The following is a 21343-nucleotide window of genomic DNA, read 5'->3' as shown; positions in this document are numbered from 1 at the left end:
TGCCACCTTTAGAATTTGAAAGAGAGTATTCCAGTCAACATTGTCAAAAGCTTTCTCTAAGTCTACAAATGCTAGAAACGTCAGTTTGCCTTTTCTTAATCTTTCTTGTAAGATAAGCCGTAAGGTGAGTATTGCCTCACGTGTTCCAGTATTTCTACGGAATCCAAACTGATCTTCCCCGAGGTTGGCTTCTATCAGTTTTTCCATTCGTCTGTAAAGAATTCGTGTTAGTATTTTGCAGCTATGGCTTATTAAACTGATTGTTCGGTAATTTTCACATCTGTCAACACCTGCTTTCTTTGGGATTTGAATTATTATATTCTTCTTGAAGTCTGAGGGTATTTCGCCTGTTTCATACATCTTGCTCACCAGATGGTAGAGTTTTGTCAGGAATGGCTCTCCCAAGGCCGTCAGTAGTTCCAATGGAGTGTTGCCTACTCCGGGGGCCTTGTTTCGACTCAGGTCTTTCAGTGCTCTGTCAAATTCTTCACGCAGTATCGTGTCTCCCATTTCATCTTCATCTACATCCTCTTCCATTTCCATAATATTGTCCTCAAGTACATCGCCCTTGTATAGACCCTCTATATACTCCTTCCACCTTTCCGTTTTCCCTTCTATGCTTAGAACTGGGTTTCCATCTGAGCTCTTGATGTTCATACAAGTGGTTCTCTTATCTCCAAAGGTCTCTCTAATTTTCCTGTAGCCAGTATCTATCTTACCCCTAGTGAGATGTGCCTCTACATCCTTACATTTGTCCTCTATCCATCCCTGCTTAGCCATTTTGCACTTCCTGTTGATCTCATTTTTGTGACATTTGTATTCCTTTTTGCCTGCTTCATTTATTGCATTTTTTATATTTTCTCCTTTCATCAATTAAATTCAATATTTCTTCTGTTACCCAAGGATTTCTACTAGCCCTCGTCTTTTTACCTACTTGATCCTCTACTGCCTTCACTACTTCATCCCTCAAAGCTACCCATTCTTCTTCTACTGTATTTCTTTCCCCCATTCCTGACAATTGTTCCCTTATGCTCTCCCTGAAACTCTGTAGAACCTCTGGTTCTTTCAGTTTATCCCAGTACCATCTCCTTAAATTCCCCCCTTCTTGAAGTTTCTTCAGTTTTAATCTACAGTTTGTAACCAATAGATTGTGGTCAGAGTCCACATCTGCCCCTGGAAATGTCTTACAATTTAAAACCTGGTTCCTAAATCTCTGTCTTACCATTATATAATACCTTTTAGTATCTCCAGGGTTCTTCCATGTATACAACCTTCTTTCATGATTCTTAAACCAAGCTATGATTAAGTTGTGCTCTGTGCAAAATTCTACCAGGCGGCTTCCTCTTTCATTTCTTAGTCCCAATCCATATCCACCTACTACGTTTCCTTCTCTCGCTTTTCCTACACTCGAATTACAGTCACCCATGTCTATTAAATTTTCATCTCCCTTCACTATCTGAATAATTTCTTTTATTTCATCATACATTTCTTCAATTTCTTCGTCATCTGCAGAGCTAGTTGGCATATAAACTTGTACTACTGTAGTAGGTGTGGGCTTCGTATCTATCTTGGCCACAATAATGCGTTCAGTATGCTGTTTGTAGTAGCTTACCCGCATTCCTATTTTCCTATTCATTATTAAACATACTCCTGCATTACTGATATTTGATTTTGTGTTTATAACCCTGTAGTCACCTGACCAAAGGTCTTGTTCCTCCTGCCACCGAACTTCACTAATTCCCACTATAACTAACTTTAACCTGTCCATTTCCCTTTTTAAATTTTCTAACCTACCTGCCCGATTAAGGAATCTGACATTCCAAGCTCCGATCCGCAGAACGCCAGTTTTCTTTCTCCTGATAACGACATCCTCTTGAGTTGTCCCCGCCCGGAGAACCGAATGGGGGACTATTTTACCTCCGGAATATTTTACCCAAGAGGACGCCATCATCATTTAATCATACAGTAAAGCTACATGCCCTCGGGAAAAATTACAGCCGTAGTTTCCCCTTGCTTTCAGCCGTTCGCGGTACCAGCGCAGCAAGGCCTTTTTGGTTATTGTTACAAGGCCAGATCAGTCAATCATCCAGACTGTTGCCCTTGCAACTACTGAAGAGGCTGCTGCCCCTCTTCAGGAACCACATGTTTGTCTGGCCTCTCAACAGATACCCCTCCGTTGTGGTTGTACCTACGGTATGGCTATCTGTATCGCTGAGGCACGCAAGCCTCCCCACCAATGGCAAGGTCCATGGTTCATGGGGTAGTATCTCCATATTGTCCATTGCTTTATGATCTCACAATTAAGTGTGCATCAGGAATATTAATGAAACATAAACATGAACATGAAAACTACAACTGAAAAAACTGAAAATCACTTGCTGCACTTATCAATGTCATATACACATACATTGGTTCTTTAGCTTCCGATATGAAAGGTAAAACAACAAACAGGTGCGGCAGTGAAATGAGAGATTTGGCAACACTGGAAGTAGGAATCACAAAACAGGAGTGATTCCACTGACCCTGATATTTATGTTCAGTAGAGATGCTATCATGGGCCAGTGAACAATGTGTTGTTGCCACGAAGGTAATTTACAAAAATGACAACTAAGCAGCTATGCAGTGTGTTTTTCGTAGTCATTACAATGTCGCAAGTCATGCCCCTGTCCCATCAGCACATGCTATCAAAGTACAGGTACAGAACTTTGAGGAAATGGGTGATGAGGTGCAAAAGAAGGATGGAAGTGCAAAATGGATGTGTACAATAGAGAATGTTAAAGGAATGGAAGAAGCCTTCAGCCGAAATTCCAGGCATTCTGCACAAAAGCATGTGCTGGAACTTGACGCAACAGATTGCAGTGTGTGGTGAATATAGCAAAAAGAACTGCAAAACTACCTATATTCTGCAAATGAGCTCCTGAAGATAATATTCTTTCACCAGAATCTGACCATGAATGATGAGGTGTCAGGCTTTGCTGACAAGCAAAACTTCACCAACTGATCATGTGAAAATCCTGAAATGCTTCATGAAACACAACTTCAGTCATAAAGTGGTGGTGTGGTGCAGTATATTAATGTTTGGAACTGTTGGGTGCTATATTTTCTAAGACAACTGTGCTAATGCCGGTACCATGAATACAAAACATTATGTTCACATAGTGAAACACACCCTAATGTGACTACTTCCTGTAACTTTAGCCACATTCTTCCAACAAGACCATACCTTGCAGCATTCCATCAACATGCTACAGAACATCTTTCCTGGTCATCTGACCTTCCAGTATGTGATTTGTTCCTTTGGGGTCATTTGAAATCTCAGATCTTCCAGTGGACCCACCAAACACCATCCAAGAAATGAAGGACCAAATTCAGGAGGAAATTAATTGAAGTTCAGTGCCAGTCTTGCAAGATGTGAAGTCTAACTTCTTTAAGACATGAAATGTGTAGTCAGTTACATGACATCATTTCAAGTGATTGTCATCGTGAAGTGCAAGCATTGTAAACTGTTGTTTTATTTTTTTTTTCTAGCACTGTGAATAAATTTTTATTGGTGGTGGAGGTTTCAAGATCATCCATTTCACTGCCATAAATGTTAGTAAGAAAATTAGGACAAGTTGCAAAAATGTTAAGGAACTTCTGCTAAGAGATGTATAGTTCCTTAGAGGTGGAGAGGGGAGAGGGGAGAGAAGGGGAAGAAATGACTTTAACATGTTGACTGCCACATGCATAGTGACGGATGTTTCAACACCACGCTAAACTAGGCACACAGTGTTAGGGATGAGGCTGTGCTATGACCTCATGGCAGTCATCATATTAATGGAGATTCCAGTGTATCAGAGCATACATTTTCTTTCTTAATAAGATAAGCTGTTAGTAGGCAAGAGGAAGAAAGAATGAGGGAGTAAGATAAGAACAAAGTATTAAAGGAACTCGGTGTACATTCTTGACAAATGCGGCATAGAGTTGTCAGTGCTTACAGACAAACAGAACTGCAAGAAATAACTGCAGTCTGGGAAGAATGTACATCTTGTGACAGTTACCTTGAAAAATAAAAACAGGAAAAACATCTCATTTGAAATTGGTTACTCCATTTGTATATTAGCATGGGGTTAATTCATCACGCTTGTGGAAATTTTACTTAACTATTTGTGACGATTCCTTCCCACAAGCCCTCATCCCATTCAGTTGCACCCCTAAATTTCTCATGAAACATCTTATTTATTAGGTAATTATGATGTAGATGCATTCTCAGCATGTCATAGAGGTTGATGTTGCAGGAGACTAATTAAATTCAAATTGGCATCCAAATGCCCATCAAACTGGAACAACACTGCCATGCATATTTAAGAACTTACCTGTAGGTAACACAGTAATATTTTCCAGTAACATTAAAAATAGCATCAACAGTAAGCTATATCAGGCTCAGTTTACTATCTATGCAGTTAGATACTAATGCCCAAGGTCCAAAATGCATTCTTTGAGAGAATGTACTTACGTTCATTGCCCGTGAATTCATTGTTTTACGAAATTGTCCAGAATGTGTAACTGGGGAGCATCATTTCAAATTGCATAATGACAAAAAAACTGATTACATGTAACATGGGAAATTTTTCACAAATTTTAAAATGTGAAGTTGTTTGAAATGTACTTCTAGAAATGTGAAAATGTGTCTGTCTTAATACGCCATGACTAAATACAAATAAAATAATAAAAAATATTAATGAGGCAAATACATAACTAAGTATTTATTTTTGTTACTATTGTAGAATAGTAGTGTTAATGATGTCCTTTTTGGTGCCATTTGTCTTTGAAAACATTTTTATTACACAATAAATCATTTCATATCAAACTCAGTATGTCTTTCTGGTAAATATTTTGATTTATAGAATCTTGAGAATGGCCATTCTTTTGGTTTCTCTTAATATCTGGTAAGGTTCTCGTGCTCCTTTCAAACAACCACAAGCTGATGTACAAACCTCTTCCTCATTGGCAGTTACAACAGGAACTGCACCAATGAAGTTCGCACAGAAATCTATATCTTATATGCTCTTCTAGCCATCCCCAAAATGTTTAGATAGTAAGTAGTAGATTCACATCAGTCACCTCTGCTTTGCCTGTATGGTGAAATCACTGATGGTTCTCCCCCTGCACATCCGGGGGTAAGAATACGCCCTAGGTATTCCTGCCTGCCATAACAGGCGATTAAAAGGAGTTTCCCATGTTTCGGCCTTTGTGACGGTCCCCTGTAGGGTTTTGAACTCCCTTCTTCAAAACTTTCCCGAAGATCAAGCCAACTGGGGAAGGGAGCCTTACATGGTGCATAATGTCCATCATGCATTGAAATCTTTAGCCCACTTCCTCATTGTCGCATCGCAGTCCCGCTCATTCCCTATCTCTTGGGCGACGACACCTTCCTGGATGCATTGTGCTGTGTCACTTTGTGTGTCGACGATGACCATGGATTTCTTTCCACCTGATATCCAGCATGTTAGCCAGTCCGTTGTGGTGGGGGCGCCATGTACCGTGTTGGTTGTAGCCCCCTGACCGCACAGGGATCGCTCTGCTCATGCCAGCACCGGTAACTCCCAACGTATGCCAAGGGGTATATACCCATCCCCCTGCGGCATCAGGGCTCCCGGCAATGGCCGTCCTACCAGGTTGCTTTTGCTGTGGCTAGGTGGCGCCTGTGGGTAGTGCCCCTGGTCTGAGTGGGTGGCATCAGGGAGAATGACACGCGATGAATCACAGTCCGTCATCTCTTGTTGGTGGTGGTGAAACACTATTAGTCTCTAAGCTATCACAAGTTCAATTCAACGCACAGAAGTGCGACCCCAAATCGTTCCCCTCCTTGGCCACACCATGGAAGGAACATCAGGCCAAGGATGGCAGTGGAACTTATTCGCCACAGTACCTTGTATGTTCGAGAGCTGATGGGCAATCTTTCATGATGATGAAGCCTCAGTGTTTTGTGGAGCATTTGGAGTACTAGTTTGGAGAGGTGTAGGGATTGTCCAAAATGAGATGTGGGTCAGTCTTGATCAAAACAGCATCCTCAGCCCAGTCACCAATGTTAATAGCTTGTGACAAGCTGGCGGATGTTTCTGTAACCACCACGCCCCATAAGAGCTTAGATATGGTCCAGGGTATCCTATCTCACAGAGACGTTCTTCTGCAGTCTGGCAATGAGCTGGGCCCCAATTTAGAGTGGCGAGGTGTACATTTCGCTCCTGTAGTCATTCTGTTGTGGTACTACCGAATTTGCGATGCGTTCCTGAAAATAAATCAAAGATACACTGAATGAGTGGAAAGAACAAACATAAGTAGAATAACATCACTGTATGTCAAATTAGAAAAGAATTAAGTATGTACTGATTAGTAACATGAATTTTCTGTGTAGAGTACACCACTCCATTGCCAATGAAGCACCTATGAAGTGAAAACTGCTGCATTTCAGCAAATATTAAGCTGTCAAATGGTGAAGCATATAATCAGCTAATCTGACAACATGTTGCATTCACAATGTAAATGGGCAGCTGCTGACAGTGATGCTAGTGTTTACCAAGAGTCATTTTATAGGTGCATCTTCAAGGCCTTAAGCATTTGTGATGAAGCAAGCTGGGATCTCTTTACTTCATCTCTTATTTTTCCACCTGCCTCCTTAAATTACTTTTATTTTAATTTCTGCCTAGTTACTTTTACATGTATGAATATAATCTGCATTTCCATAAAAGAGAAATGCTGGCCCTCCACCTTAAGGAATATAGCACAAGGTCTCATTCTGTGCCTTCTTTTGTATATGTAATTAATTCCCTAATTTATTTTGACCATTCCTAGTTAAATTTTTGTTATAGGGTGAAATCAGTAATTGTTTTGTGACAGATTCTATTGTTGACTTATAAATAAATGTAAGTTCTGTAGTAAATATAAACATTTGGAAGAAAAACTAGTCAGATTCTTAAAGTATCTATTTGGCTCTATTCAAAAACATATTAGCAAAGTCAGCACTTAATTAATTCCAACATAATTACCAGGTTTGTCAAAAGTATTGTTTGTGTAACTATATTAATTTCATTATTTAAACAAATGATTCGGCCTAATCTTTGTGGTAGAAGGAACTACTAAAAAGAATGAGTTATGAGTTTGATTGAATGAGTTAAATTTTAACTGTAATTTCTGTAACTCAAACAGTGAAAATGTAAAGCTTCAGTGCCTATTATTGTGAGGATATACAAAAAAAACTGATTTTTGGTGCTGAGACAGTCAGCCCACAGCCGAGTTTGAGACAGGAATTATGTATTTGTTAAATTAACAACAATCCATCAACTTAACAGTGGAATAAGTGTAACACAAATAAGCCGTGTGTTATGACAATGTCTGTTTAATTTATTTGAGGAATAGTGTCACACATATTGTATTGTCATCACCAGGAATGTTTTCAATTGGCTGAGATAACCAATTACTTGCTGTATGTTAGATGGGAGCTTCTCAAATATCTTCACACCATAGAATATAATTCCTAAGTTAGATTTCTGTCTTGTATTGATGGTGCAGATCACAGTTCAGCTTGAACTGATTTTTCACAGCCACACTACAGTTATTTCTTGACACCTATATACCCACTATAATGACTGATTTTTTTTACCCACCAGACAGCATTCTCAGGTGCAGTATGATGCACAGGATGGGGAGAGCCAACTGTTGCCTTATCATCAGATGGTACATGTTTGCAGCACTGCTGGAGAGGTGCAGCTGTGGCCAGGCGTGAATAGTACATACTTCTCACTACATTCAGTGTGTACATGTTTTGTTCTCTGGCCATAGCTACATGAGCCACAACAATGCTGGAAATATGCAATAAATATGTCCCATCTGATGATAAATCGCTTGTGAATTGAAAACCGGCCATGGTAAATAGAAACTGAAGAATAAAATCAAAGACGTCTGGCTGCTGCAAACCTTTACACAATTTTAAACCTGAACTGAAATTGCTTCTTCTGGCAACATCTGCCTGAAGAGAGGTATTTAACAAAAACCTTGTGGCATAAGACTACGATTGCTTGGGCTATTTAGAACTAGATGTCAATATTCCTTCAGAGTAACATGAGCAGTGACGGAGACCAGTATGTTCACTATTATTACTTTTCAGGCATTGAGCTTGCTGGTAATCTGTAAGTAGCTAGTATGTAGGCACAGAAGACACAGAGTGTAAAACCAATGTAACCTACACCATTTTGGTACAACAGACCAATGATCCTTGAAACATATCATTATTTCTAGTTAGACACACAAACTATATCTGAAGAACAAATTCAGTCTATATAAAGGGATCTACTGATCTAACTATTATAAAAGGTAGATTGGCAAAAAAAAATCATGACTCCATCCACCTGTTTTGAACAGTGATGTCATGGTTTAAACTATTTCAAGCACATACAATACGGTGACCATGACATCACTTATTACAACTGCAAACAAACATAAATAACATGTGAAGTATTTAACTCCAACAACAGAATGAAACTGACAGGAGGACAGAATGACGGAGGTGGTTTCGGGCACAGACAAATATACAACAGTAAGAATAATGACAATACAACAAAACAAATATTTGCCCAAAAATCAAGGACATGAAATCATCAAAATTTAACACAAAAAAATTACAAAAACAAAATCTATTGGCACTGTAAATTTCGATATCTCAAATGAGGACTACAATACCAGCAACCCATACACAATTAAAAACCTCAACACCACAATTTTCACCTACATAGCTCCAACAAAGCCCTCGATACCAGGAACCAACATACAACTTTAAAACATGGTATTGCAAATTTCACTTCACCCATAATCCTCAAGCAAAGGTCTTGATATCGTGAACTTGCACCCAACTCCAAAACCCGATGACACAAATTGACCTATATAGCACCAAAAAACAAATCCCACTGTACACAAAGCAACACACTCAAATGCTAAAATCTATTTTCCACACTTTCATTTACTCTACCTAAAGCAAAGACCACAGTACAACAAACCAAACCATGCCCACATGAGTAATATCAGAAACACATTCTAATGGTACATCAATAATCATGATACCAACCAATCACAAGTTAAGTACAATATATATTATTTTTTTACCAACAACTTTTAATTATTTTAGTCGTTACAGATCCAGACCATTCAGCCAGCATGTTTTTGACATTACTGAGAAACCTGATGTGATTTATATGTTTCTATTTAGCATCGGCCACCAGTCAACACTGGCGACGATTCGTTCATCGTCATCATAACAATTGGCGACAAGGTTAAAGGTACAGATTTTTTGGAAAGTGGAACAGTGAAAGCAGCACTATTTATACATGTTTCCAGACTATATACCCGGCTGTGCCACCCATCCTCTCCACATGGTGTGATTGACGAGTGCATGACATTTTTTTCCTACTCCCGTTGTTGATTATTTGCTTTCGTTGTGATGGCAAATCCAGAGGCAGAACTGTTATGATTACAGAATCAGCAGCCCAACGCACTACTGCACACATTGGGACCGCTCGTCCAGGGACAACAACAAGCTGTGCCATAAGTACCGGCTGCACAGCGGGTCACAGTCCCGCCGTTCCGCACATTTGACTTCTGCGTGGAAAGATGGCAGCAGCGACATGTGCAGTTTTCACACCACCTTGCTGCATATGACATCCAACGTAAAACACAGCTGCATATGCTTTTATCTTGTGTTGGCGTAGCATCGTACCTCATTCTCCTCAAACTATTCCCGAGAAGTTCTCCATATCAGCACAGTTTCGAAGAACTTGTTCAGGAATTAACTGATTATTACAAGGAAAGTGTCAATATTGTCACTCAGCAGTACAAATTTTTCCGCACAAAACGTGTACCTCATCATAATTACCATGAGTGGGTAGTCAATTTGCAAGGCCTCACTTGCGACTGTGGCTTTTCATGTTCTTGTGGCATATCGTATTCTGACATAAGGGTACAGGACGCTATTGTGCAGAACGTGTCCAACACAAGCATTAGAGAGCAAATTCTTAAATTATCCAACCCCACTTTAGAACAAGTGTTGCACATTTTGGACAGGCAAGACACTTTGGATTTTGCTGCAAATTCTCTTGAATCGCCTCCCACTGTCTGTCAGGTTAGCAAGCTGGCTGCACGCGCATCACACATACATGATAATATACCGGCCCGGCGCACGCCTGCCCAATTCACTTCCAGGAGACAGACACCTGTTATGTGCCGGTAGAAGCCGCCTGCTTTGCGCTCATGCCCATCGTGCAAGGCCGTGTGCCATTTTTGCAACAAGAAGGGACATGTCCAGGCAGTGTGCCTCAAGACAAAAATCTAATGCTCCATATTACGTTTTGAGACAAAGTAGCTTCCATCAGAATGGTTTCCAAAATAAGACTTCCTATCACAATGAGCCATAAGCAATGGCAATAAATGTTGTACATTCGCCTCCTGTACCTGTGCCATTACCCTAGTGTGTGAATTTCTTTGTGATGCCAGTGCAAGCCGACGTAAGGAGACCCGTCACACACAATCTGCCTGTCAACACAAGCCAGTGCACACTGCTTCTCAGAATGCTAATTTTTGCTGATGGCAGAACAAACTTTTTGTAAACTTGAACGTTCGGAATCATATGATTTCTTTTCAGTTGGACGCTGGAGCTTCTGTTACACTCATGAATCATAAAACTTTTGAATTGCTTGGTTCACCTCCATTGAGTAACGCAAATGTTACGTAAGCTACCTACAGTGGTCAAAGTATCCAGGTTTTAGGACTGCAAACTCAAGTGATTTCTTTTCATGTACTGTGTTCACCCTCATCTGTAAACATTTCTGATCTTGGTTTATTTGATGTATTCTCCTTAATTATGCTCGATGACATACTAGCAGTCACTAAACGTGTTCCCACCAACAGTGTTTCCGAACTAAGTCAAGAGTTTGCTGACATTTTTTTTCGCCAGGTTTAGGGCGCAAGAAAAATTTTCAGACGCGTACTTGAATTGAAGGACAATGCACAGCCTAAATGTTTCCGCTCTCACACAGTTCCTTCATGCACTTTCTAGATGAAATTGCTAAAACACTGCATGCACTTGAGGAACAAGGAGTGATTGAACCAGTGACAGCATCACTATGGGCTTCACTGTTGGTTATCTTAACAAAACCATCAGGCAAATTGCTGCCATCAATCCTCAACTTGTTGTTTCAACATTTCCTTTGCCACATCCACAAGACTTGTTTGACAAATTGTGTCAAGGTAAATATTTTTCCAAGTTAGATTTCAAAGATGCATATCTTCAAATTCCTGTGGATGACGAATCCCACAAAATTCTCGTCGTGAAAACGCATTTAGGTCCCTACAAATTTAAGAGGCTTCTGTTTGGATGAGCCTCTGCTCCTGCACTATTTCAGCAGTACTTACAGGCTCTTTGTGCATCGATTTCTTCAGTGTGTAATTACCTAGATGACATCGTAGCTTCTGGTTCTACACAGCATGAACATTTGCATAATTTGAGACAGTTATTTGAAGTGTTACATGAGAATGGACTTAAACTCAATAAGGACAGGTGTACATTTTTTTTCTGGACAGTTATCCTACTTAGGACATGTAATAAACTCTCAAGGCATCCATCCAAATCCGGATCATGTAAGAGCAATATCAGAGCTACCAGCATGCAAGACAGTTAAATAATTACAATCCATCCTTGGAGAGCTCAATTATTATCACGAGGTTTTGCCTCATGCATAATCTCTTGCAGCATCATTACATCGACTATGTTGAAAGAACGTTTCGTTCAATTGGTCGCCTGAATTCGAATGTGCCCTTCAGCAGCTTAAATCTGCATTGTTATCTAGTATATAACCTCTTGGTCTCATCGTTGATGCTTCCGAATTTGGGATCGGAGCTGTCCTTGCTCACAAAATTGGTTTTCGCAATTGCCTGATCGCATTTGCTTCAAAGCTACTCTCCTCTGTGCAGAGTAACTAGTTGCAGATCAAAAAGGAAGCTCTTGCTTTGATTTTTGGAGTCACAAAAACCCACGCCAACACACTATCCAGATTGCCAATAGCTGAAGACTTGCTGTTTGACTGTTCTGAACAGGCTTGTATGTTCACTGGTGTGCAAAATGATGATGCAGTAGAAAGTTTTCCTGCTAACTTTTGTCGTATAACCACACCAACAGCTAACAACCTAGTATTAAGTGTCGTTTTGCGTTACGTCACTAAGCAATAGCCTTTGTCTAAAATTTGGATCGAAGAACCATTGGTTCATCCTTTTTTGTGCAGGCGACTTTTTGTCCAACGTGGCATCATCTTGCTCTGCACGGAGAACGATCAGTCTCGTGTTATTGTTCCTTATTCTTTGCAGTCACTGTGCTACGACTTCTTCACCAAGGTCATTCGGGTATCATACAGACAAAACAGTTAGCTCGCCGTCAGTGTACCTGGTTTGGTATTGTTGCTGACATACCCAAGATTTGTTGTTCTAGTTCCGTGTGTGCAGAAAACAATCCGCACCACAGCAGAAAATTTTCTCTTGGCCTAAGGCAACTTTGCCACAGAATAGCTTACATTTAGATTTCGTTGATCCTGTTTGGGACACACGATGGTTAATTCTTGTTGATTCTTTTAGCAGTTTTCCATCTATTGTTCACATGTCATCAACATTGTCTGTTACCATCAAATACTTGCCTTCTATATTTAGCATAGAGGGATTGCACCAAGTCATTGTCACCGACAATGTACCTCAATTTGTGTCTGCAGGGTTCAAAACCTTTTGTGAAGCTAATGGTATTCAGCATTTAACTTCAGCACCATTCTCCCCTCAATCAAACAGAGCCGCTGAAAGATTCGTTCGGGCATTTAAGTCGTAAATGTCTAAATTGACTGACTCTCATTCTTGTGAGGATGCTCTTCTGTTGTTTTTGTCTTCGTACCGATCGCAGCCATGTGACGGTGGTTTGGAGGTGAATCACTGCAAGGTCATCCTCACAGAACTCTGCATTTGTTGCTTCCCCCACACCACGTTTCTTTGCCATGGCAGACCCACAAATTCTTGCCAGATGATATTGTCTATTTTTGTCATTCCCATGGCAATCACTGATGGTTGAAAGGGTGCATCCTTCGCCATCTTGGCTGTGCTATGTTTGTCATATCAGGTCCATCTGGTGAGGCATGCAGGCATCAGAAGCAGGTGCGTCTCTTTAGCCGTGGGGTCTCTGCCACTTGCCCTATGTTTCCAGTGAAGGCACCATCAGGGCTGCCCCTGCAGGGCCCTCTTCCTTGCTCTCCTCACTGCTGGGGACCAGCGCCCGTAGCTTCACCTTTGCCACGCGATGATGCGCCAGTGCAGATACCATGTCTCACAGTGGAGTCGCCTGCAGTGCCAGCAATGCTGCAGTGACCAGATGGCCATATGGACCAGGTGCCTTCAACTGTGATAGGGTTCAGTGAAATCCTGGTTACAACGCCATCAAATGCCGCAGAACAGTCTGCACTTCCTGATTTACTTCTTTGTTGCGGGTCGGGTGCCCCGACCTGATGAAGGTCGAACCTTCGGTTGCTCCCATAGTAGTAGAAGCACAGATTCCTCATGTTGATGTGCACCCTGGAGTAGGTTTCCAGGCGTTTCCTGTCTCCTGTTGGTCGGAATGGCAGGGTGTAGGTGGGCATGCCTCGCCTGCAGCCATGCTCCCCACCTCCTCGACTACATCAGCATGGCATCCTCCACGTGGCGGTCATAAGCCATATTCAATGTCTGTTCGGAGATTTGCGAGGGAGGAATGTGGTATCAACGTATGATACCACAATTGTCAGGGGTTGAAGTTATCATTTGCGGTCCTTATTAGTATCATTCTACCCATGAGCAGCTAGCACTGCTCTGCGGCTTGTACAAAGTTTCTAGCAAGCTCTCATCCACTCTTGCTCGGAATGTCAAGTAGTAAAGTAGCATAGCCTTCAGCTGATAGGAAGACACCTCTAAAAAGGCACTTAGTACTGTATGGCCTAAGTGAGGCCTCAATAGCTGTGTGTTTATACTTATATGTATGAAGCCAAGAAGAATCCTGAACAACCAGCTAAATACAATATACATAATATTTTCCAATGACTTGTAATTATTTTAGTCATTTCAGATCCAAACCATGCAGCCAGCACCTTATTGACACTACTGACAAACCTGCTGTGATTTATATGTTTCTATTTAGCAGTGGCCACCAGCCAAAGCTGGCAACGACTCGTTCATCGCCATCATAAAACATATAATAAAAGCAAAAATATCTCCCACTGCAACAAGTAATGACCTACTCATAAGTATCTGTATCTTACTCACAATTGAAGAAAAAAGAAAAAAATAATATTAAATCTCTGACCATAAGAAACACATTCCACTCATATTTCCAAACATAAAAATGAATCCATCAGCCACAATGTGAAAATTCAAACTATCTCAGCAGGAATTCTGCCAAAAGCAACCTGAAACATACATCTAGCACAAGAGAGTGCCCCCAAATACTACAACACACCATCAACAAACACAGACAGACTCAAACCTCACCATGACATTACCACCACATCACAGGTCTAAGCAGATGGGTGTAGCATCAGCACCTGACCTTGAGCAAATAACGTGACAGTAGCATCAGATATTAAATGTGAGGCGGAAAGCAAAAAGGGACCTTTTGTCGAAAGGGTAAAATTTTCAGTACAGCAAAAACATTCAATTTCGTATAAAAGAAAACTGTTTTGTGATTTCAATAATGCCAAACAACACACATGGTCCTATTTTTGAGAATGCCTACAGATGTTGCCAATGTATAGTTGGTAGCCCTCAAAGAACAGCTGACAGCTGATGTTACAAATTCATGTTTACAGCTTGCTCAGTTTAACGTATGCAACATGTGAAGATAGAATTGTGAAAGCACTTAACGATATTGGTGTTGGTGGTGATTTATTTGATAAAAGTTGACGAAGTATTTCAAGATTATTTTTCTGAAAGAATGCCAAGTAGAGACGAATCAAGTGATGAGGAACTGGAATCTCAAGGTGATGAGTCAGTTAACCTATTTGATATTTCTTTATTACAAGACATTCCGAAGTTTAATGAAGCCTTAGGTAACAACGATAATGTTATTATTGAAATAGAACGAAATGTTAATAGTGATCAAGTTGTAGATGAGAATGATGGTGCTGAAGACTTTGACCTAGTAGTAACTGATGACTGCATAAATTAAATTGACAGAGACCATGCTCTCATTTCAGAGTTTTTAAAAGCAGATTGTGGGTGCAAAGAAGACTGTTGCAATTACTGTTCAGCTGATGAATATTTGGAAATGAATCGTGAATGTGCTGAGATTTATCATTATGAGAACAATGTCAACACATTAGATCAAGTAATTTTAGGCCAATTGTGGTGTGTCACTTCAGATTCTTCTTTGACAGCTCGTAAACATAAATTACAAACTGAGAGGAAACAATCAGAAAGTAAATACTTAGTAAAAGGTTGGCAAGTTTGTACAAACACTTACATGTTTTCCAACAATATTAAAATTACAAGAATGAAGCGCTGTAATAAAAATGTATGATGATACAGTATTGATTGTCAAAGCTCATGGTAATACAAGAAAACTTCATAAGAATGGGATTTATTGTTCTGATTCAGAGTTTGTTGTAAGGTTTTTACACAATTATGCAGAACAACATGCCATAATTTTATCAGGCAGAAGTAGCACTCAGTATCAAGCAAATTTCAAGCTTCTACCTTCTAGTGATGATAAAGCCAAAATTTTTGAAACTTATATGGCTTCCTTTACAAATGATATGCCCGTAAAACCAGTATCAAGTAGAGTGTTTTGTAACATTTGGAAAGAGATATGGCCATAAAAAATAGTTGTCATGAAGCCCAAATCAGATCTTTGTGCATTTTGCCAACAGCATTACACTTCAGGAACTGCAATGGTTTCAGTGCCTTAAGCAACTAAAATGGAAACTATGGAAAAAATGAGGTCCCATCTACAACTTCTTGCAAAAGAAAGTGTGTTTTATAAGGAAACTATCAAAAAGACTACGAAAAATTTTGAAGATGGTGATAGAAGTTGTGTACACTACAGTTTTGACATGACCCAGCACGTTCACATACCCAGTAACCCGTTGCAGCCTGGACCTATTTAGTTCTTGGTTCCATTCAGAATAGGAATATTTGGGGTTATGTGTGAGACTGTGAACAAACAAGTACACTATCTACTCCCAGAAAGTGTAGGAACAACAATGGGATCCAACGTCGATGTCAGTCTTTTCCACAACGACTTGAAAAACTACAGTCATGGAGAAGACAATGTTCATTCATGCTGACAATTGTGTAGGTCAGAATAAGAACGATATCTTATTAGGATATCTTGCTTGGAGAATCAGTAACAACAAAAATAAGAGTATTGTTTTGTCATTCATGCCAGTAGGTCACACAAAATTTGCATGTGACTGGGCATTTGGACTTTTAAAGAAAAGATTTAGGGGCACCTATATCTCTTCCACACAATAATTGGCAGACTGCATTGAGAAATCTACATCTACAACACATGTTAACTCAGCTGTTGCTGTTGTAAATAAAATAGGTGAAGTTGCTGTGAATACATATGACTGGCTAAATTTCTTGAAGGATGTTAAAGCTTACAAAGTACCTCACATAACTAAATACAACCACTTTGAGTTCAACGTTAGCTACAAAGGTAGAGTACATTGCAAACTGGACATTGATGGAAATGAATTTGTGCACCGCATCTTCCCCAATGACAATGGACCCACAGGGTTTCCTGCTGCAGTAATTCCTCCGGGGTGACAAGACAACGAAAACAGTACCTTTTTAAAAACATCAGGACCTATTGCAAAGAGAAGTACAACGACATTACATGTCTTGAGGTAGGCTCAGAAGTGAACCAGAAACTCAAGTCAGCGAAAGTAAGGATCCTAAAGAAGAACCTGACCAAACAAATATTCCAGTGAAAAAAGAAGACACGTAAATGGTCTTGTTAAAGTGCCTTTAACCCCATTCAGACTTTTTTTATGAACAGAAAATCAAGCTGTTTGGCAACTACAAAATATGGGATCTCAGTAATCTATTTTGTAGGATTTGTGGCTTCCAATTTCTTGTGGTTCTAATGCCATTAATTGCTCCAGGATCAAAATTTGATCCAAAAGATGCCATAACATAGTGTAAAAATATAAGTATTATGGAAAAAAAATAAGCACTGAGCTAGCTATATTTATCTCAACAAGGGACCAATTAATTTGGTTTCAATTGTATTTACACTCTGATGTGATATTGGTCTCCAGGAGTAATCCACTTATTGTGAAGTGTCAATTAAAAAAACTCCAAACCACTTGGTGAAAGATATTTTAAGTGTAATATATAAGAAGAATTTGTTTCTTAAATATGTAAAGTTAAGTGAAAATTTAAAAGCCCATATCTCAAAACACCTCTTTCATGTTATAAATATTCAACCTGCCATAACTGCCTCAAATTTAGAGATAGAAATAAATTTTTTTTACAGGTTCTTCAGAATTTAATGCTGAATGTAAAAACTACAAAAACTCAAATTCCTAAATTTTCGAAAAGAGGTCCCTTTTCGCTTTCCACCTCACAAATATTGATGAGGCAATGACTGCCAATTGGCAAGAAAACAGGACTACATTATTTATAAATAAGCTTAATTACTGTTGGAACATTTTTTCAGTGTTTGCATCTTCTTGGTACAACCCAAAAAGGTCAGCACTGAATGCTTTGCACTTAGAAATCTTTCTCACTGTACTGGCCCACAAACAAGATTGACACCACAATTTTATTCAATCTGTCCTACAGCATATTCTTTTTAATCAGCGCAGCTAAGATTTAAAAACTGTCTACTCGAACACTGAGATTTATATACTTACACCCTAAACCATTTACTCCCCACTGGTACTTCAGATTAATAATAAACAGACGCTGATTTTCTGAATGTAAGCCGAGACATTCGCATAAACCCTGTATCCTGTTTTGCAAATGCAAATCTCTCACAGTATCTACTGTTTAGCTGCATGTCACCTTCTGCTTTTAGCAAGTCTCATCGTTAAAGGCTTCAGGGACTGAAAATAAACTTCAAGAACTTCACTACTTAACAACTCAAAACGTTTGAATGAGAGTTAACTTTCAAGAAGCCTTCCAACAACCATATAAACAGTACTAAGTTGCATACAACATAGCTTTCTACTCTTTAATATAAGCTTACAACTATGAAACTAAATCTGCAGTTTATAACGTTCTCAGTACAACGCTGTACTTGCAGCTTGAGAACATACGACACAGTATTAAATAAATCCTATACATTTATATTCTACGGGAAAATACGATATGCTAACCACAATGATTTTAACTGATAAAATTACTTAACTCCCAGAATGTCAAAGTATATTACGTTTCCTATTCTCTCTCCAACAATTTTGCAACCCATTTTGCGTTTCTGCTTTTCGTATCTCATAAATCGGAACAGCACTAAGCCTATCGCTGAGTTTGCACTACACGAAGCATATACTATCTTGATCAAAACAATAACAAACACAGATCTTCCCGCTGGCCAAAAATTTCGTCTTCAAAGTTTATACTCACAACGCCTTCAAATGGGTGTGGTAACTTCTGAGAATTATATCACTTCCCCTTGTTTCGCTGTCATTAAAGTCTTGTGCGATTCACCGCCAAACACTGTACTTGTCTCGCTTTATTACATATTTACAAATATTGCAAAACAAAGTAAATTGACTAATTCAACGAAAACTAGGTCCATGGAAATAAAAGTGTAATAAATTTCGTTGCAATCGTTCGACACTCGTTAACTATCGATAGTTGTGTGCTTCTATCTTGTAGGCTATAAATAGCGGCTCTTCGGCGCTGCAGTTGTTTGTGAACTTTGAAGTACAGCAGAGTTGGAATCAGTAGCACTTGTCGTAAATTTGTTTGTAGTGTGTACGTAGAAATTGAAATGTTGGTGTGGGAAACCACTTTAACTCCGCTTGCAGTAACTGTTGGAGTGAATTAAGTAGCTCTGCAGTTGCTGTTGCCGGTCCCAAGCCCGGAGAAAGGAGGAGGGTTGGCGAAGCGCAGAAGCCGTAAAAGAATCGACATAAAATAGTTGGAGAGATCCTTTTGAGCTTAGTACCATAGACGTAATGACGACTACGATAATAATATTGATTAACCCACACGATTTCAACGAGCGTAACAAGCAGGAATGTTGGAGCTTACCCAATCTCTTCAACCGAAAGCAATTACTTCTGGACATAACCGTTTCTATTGAATAAAACTTTTCCTGGTTATCGCTATTCTTACAACAGCAAAATATAACAGTTTACGAATGGATAACTTGCACACCCTCCGCGCTTATGCCAATTTCTGTGTACATCTACTAAATGTAAACAATATGAGGCTAAAGATTCAAAGAATCTCCCAGTGGCACCTCGGTCCCTCATGGTATCACATACTGAAGAAGGTCAGTCCTTTGCTACTGTTAATGTGTTTATTATTCAAAAAGGTTTTGCTGCAATTGCAGGTCCTGTGAAATATTGCTACCATTTATGTAATGGAACTTTGCTTTTGGAGTATAATTGTGATTTTCAGGCCCAACAACTGCTTACAGTTTCACTCCTCCACAGCTACCCTGTTCATGTTGAAGCCCACTGAATGCTGAATTCTCTGCATGGTGTTATTTACACTAGACTGCTTTTAGGTCTGACCAAGGGAGAAATCCAAACTTACCTCTCTGATCAGGACATCACCTGCAGTCCATCAGGTAATGAAAATATTTGATGCAACTTTAGTGCCTACACACACTCTTTTTCTCACGTTTGATCAAGCAGTGCTTCCACCGAAGATCAAAGTAGATTATGAAGTGATCATGACCCAACTGTACATTCCAAACTGGATGTGTTGCCACCAGTGTTGACATTATAGCCAAATTCACCAAACCTGTTGAAACAAAACCAAATGAGTTATTTGTGGTAGGGTTGCTTGCAAGGGCAATTGCCACCTCCTCCTCCATGCTGTATCAATTGCAAAAGTGACCATGCAGCCTCCAGCAGAAGGTCCACAGCATTAGATCCAAATAGGAGGAATTATGGCTGCTCTTCGAATCATAGCATCCACTCTTTCTCTGCCTCCAAGAAACAAAACTACATCCTTGAGATCGCTATGACCTCTCATATTTTCTTCTGGTCTGCTTTGACCTTCCTGCAGAAGACAGCATTCAGCATTCCATCTCATGCGGGAGAACCTGTAAGAGAGGTGCTCTCAATCAACTCAACTTATCTATCTTAATAATGGAGCACCCACATTCCTCTCAGACTCCACACACACCTATTCCCATTTGGACCTCTCGTTCTCCAGTGCCCACTTTTCCTATCATCCTGAATGGTCCATTCTCTCTGATATGTACTAGAGTGACAATCTCCCATGTGCTATCTGTTTGCTGACTCCTTTCCCACCTATGTATAAAGCCAATTGGAAGCTTTCTGAGGCTGACTGAAGCCTTCAGTCCTACCTAGAGACCTTCAAAAAACATTTCCCCAGTTGTGATGACCAGGCATAGTACCTCACAAACATTATCCTTACCATCATAGAACATTCTATACCTCGCACTTCATCTCTGCCATGCTGTGTACTGGTCCCCACGAGAACTGAGGCATACTGTGATGTGAGTCACGTGCGAAGATCTACTCTCTGCATTTATAGCCATCATCCTTTGATGGCAAACTGTATTTGTTGTAAACAGTTGCAAGTGCAGTGTCACTGCATTCTTTGCTATATCAAAACAGCTAGCTGGATTCATTTACTAGTTCTTTTAACAGCTCCACTTCCTCTTCCATCATGTGGGGAGCAACCTCCATCGTCTGTTTGGGACTAAGGTCTATTACCTGATTTCCAGTATGACTGTAGCAGGTGGTGCCATTGTTGGACTTGGTAGCTATCTACAACACCTTTGGCTGCTTTTTTGTGGAGATTTTGAGCTCCACCCAATATCACCCCCACCTTCCTCCCTCAGAAACGAGTGGAGGAGGCTCAGATGATACCCTCCTCCACTCAGAAGAGTGAATGCTACAATTCTGTCTTTAGGATGGGGGAAATAGATCATTCTCTCACTTCATCCTGATCTACCACCCCAGGGCCAGATAATGTTGACATTCAGATGTTGCAGCACCTTGTTCTTGAGGCCTAGCACTTCCTCCTTCATACACACAATCACATTTGGGCAGATGGCACATTTCCCAGATGCTGACGTGAAGTTACTATCATACCCATTCTAAGC

Source organism: Schistocerca gregaria, chromosome X, assembly GCF_023897955.1.
Source record: "Schistocerca gregaria isolate iqSchGreg1 chromosome X, iqSchGreg1.2, whole genome shotgun sequence".
In the NCBI taxonomy this organism is placed as follows: Eukaryota; Metazoa; Arthropoda; class Insecta; order Orthoptera; family Acrididae; genus Schistocerca; species Schistocerca gregaria.
Note: the sequence above shows the minus strand (reverse complement) of the source record.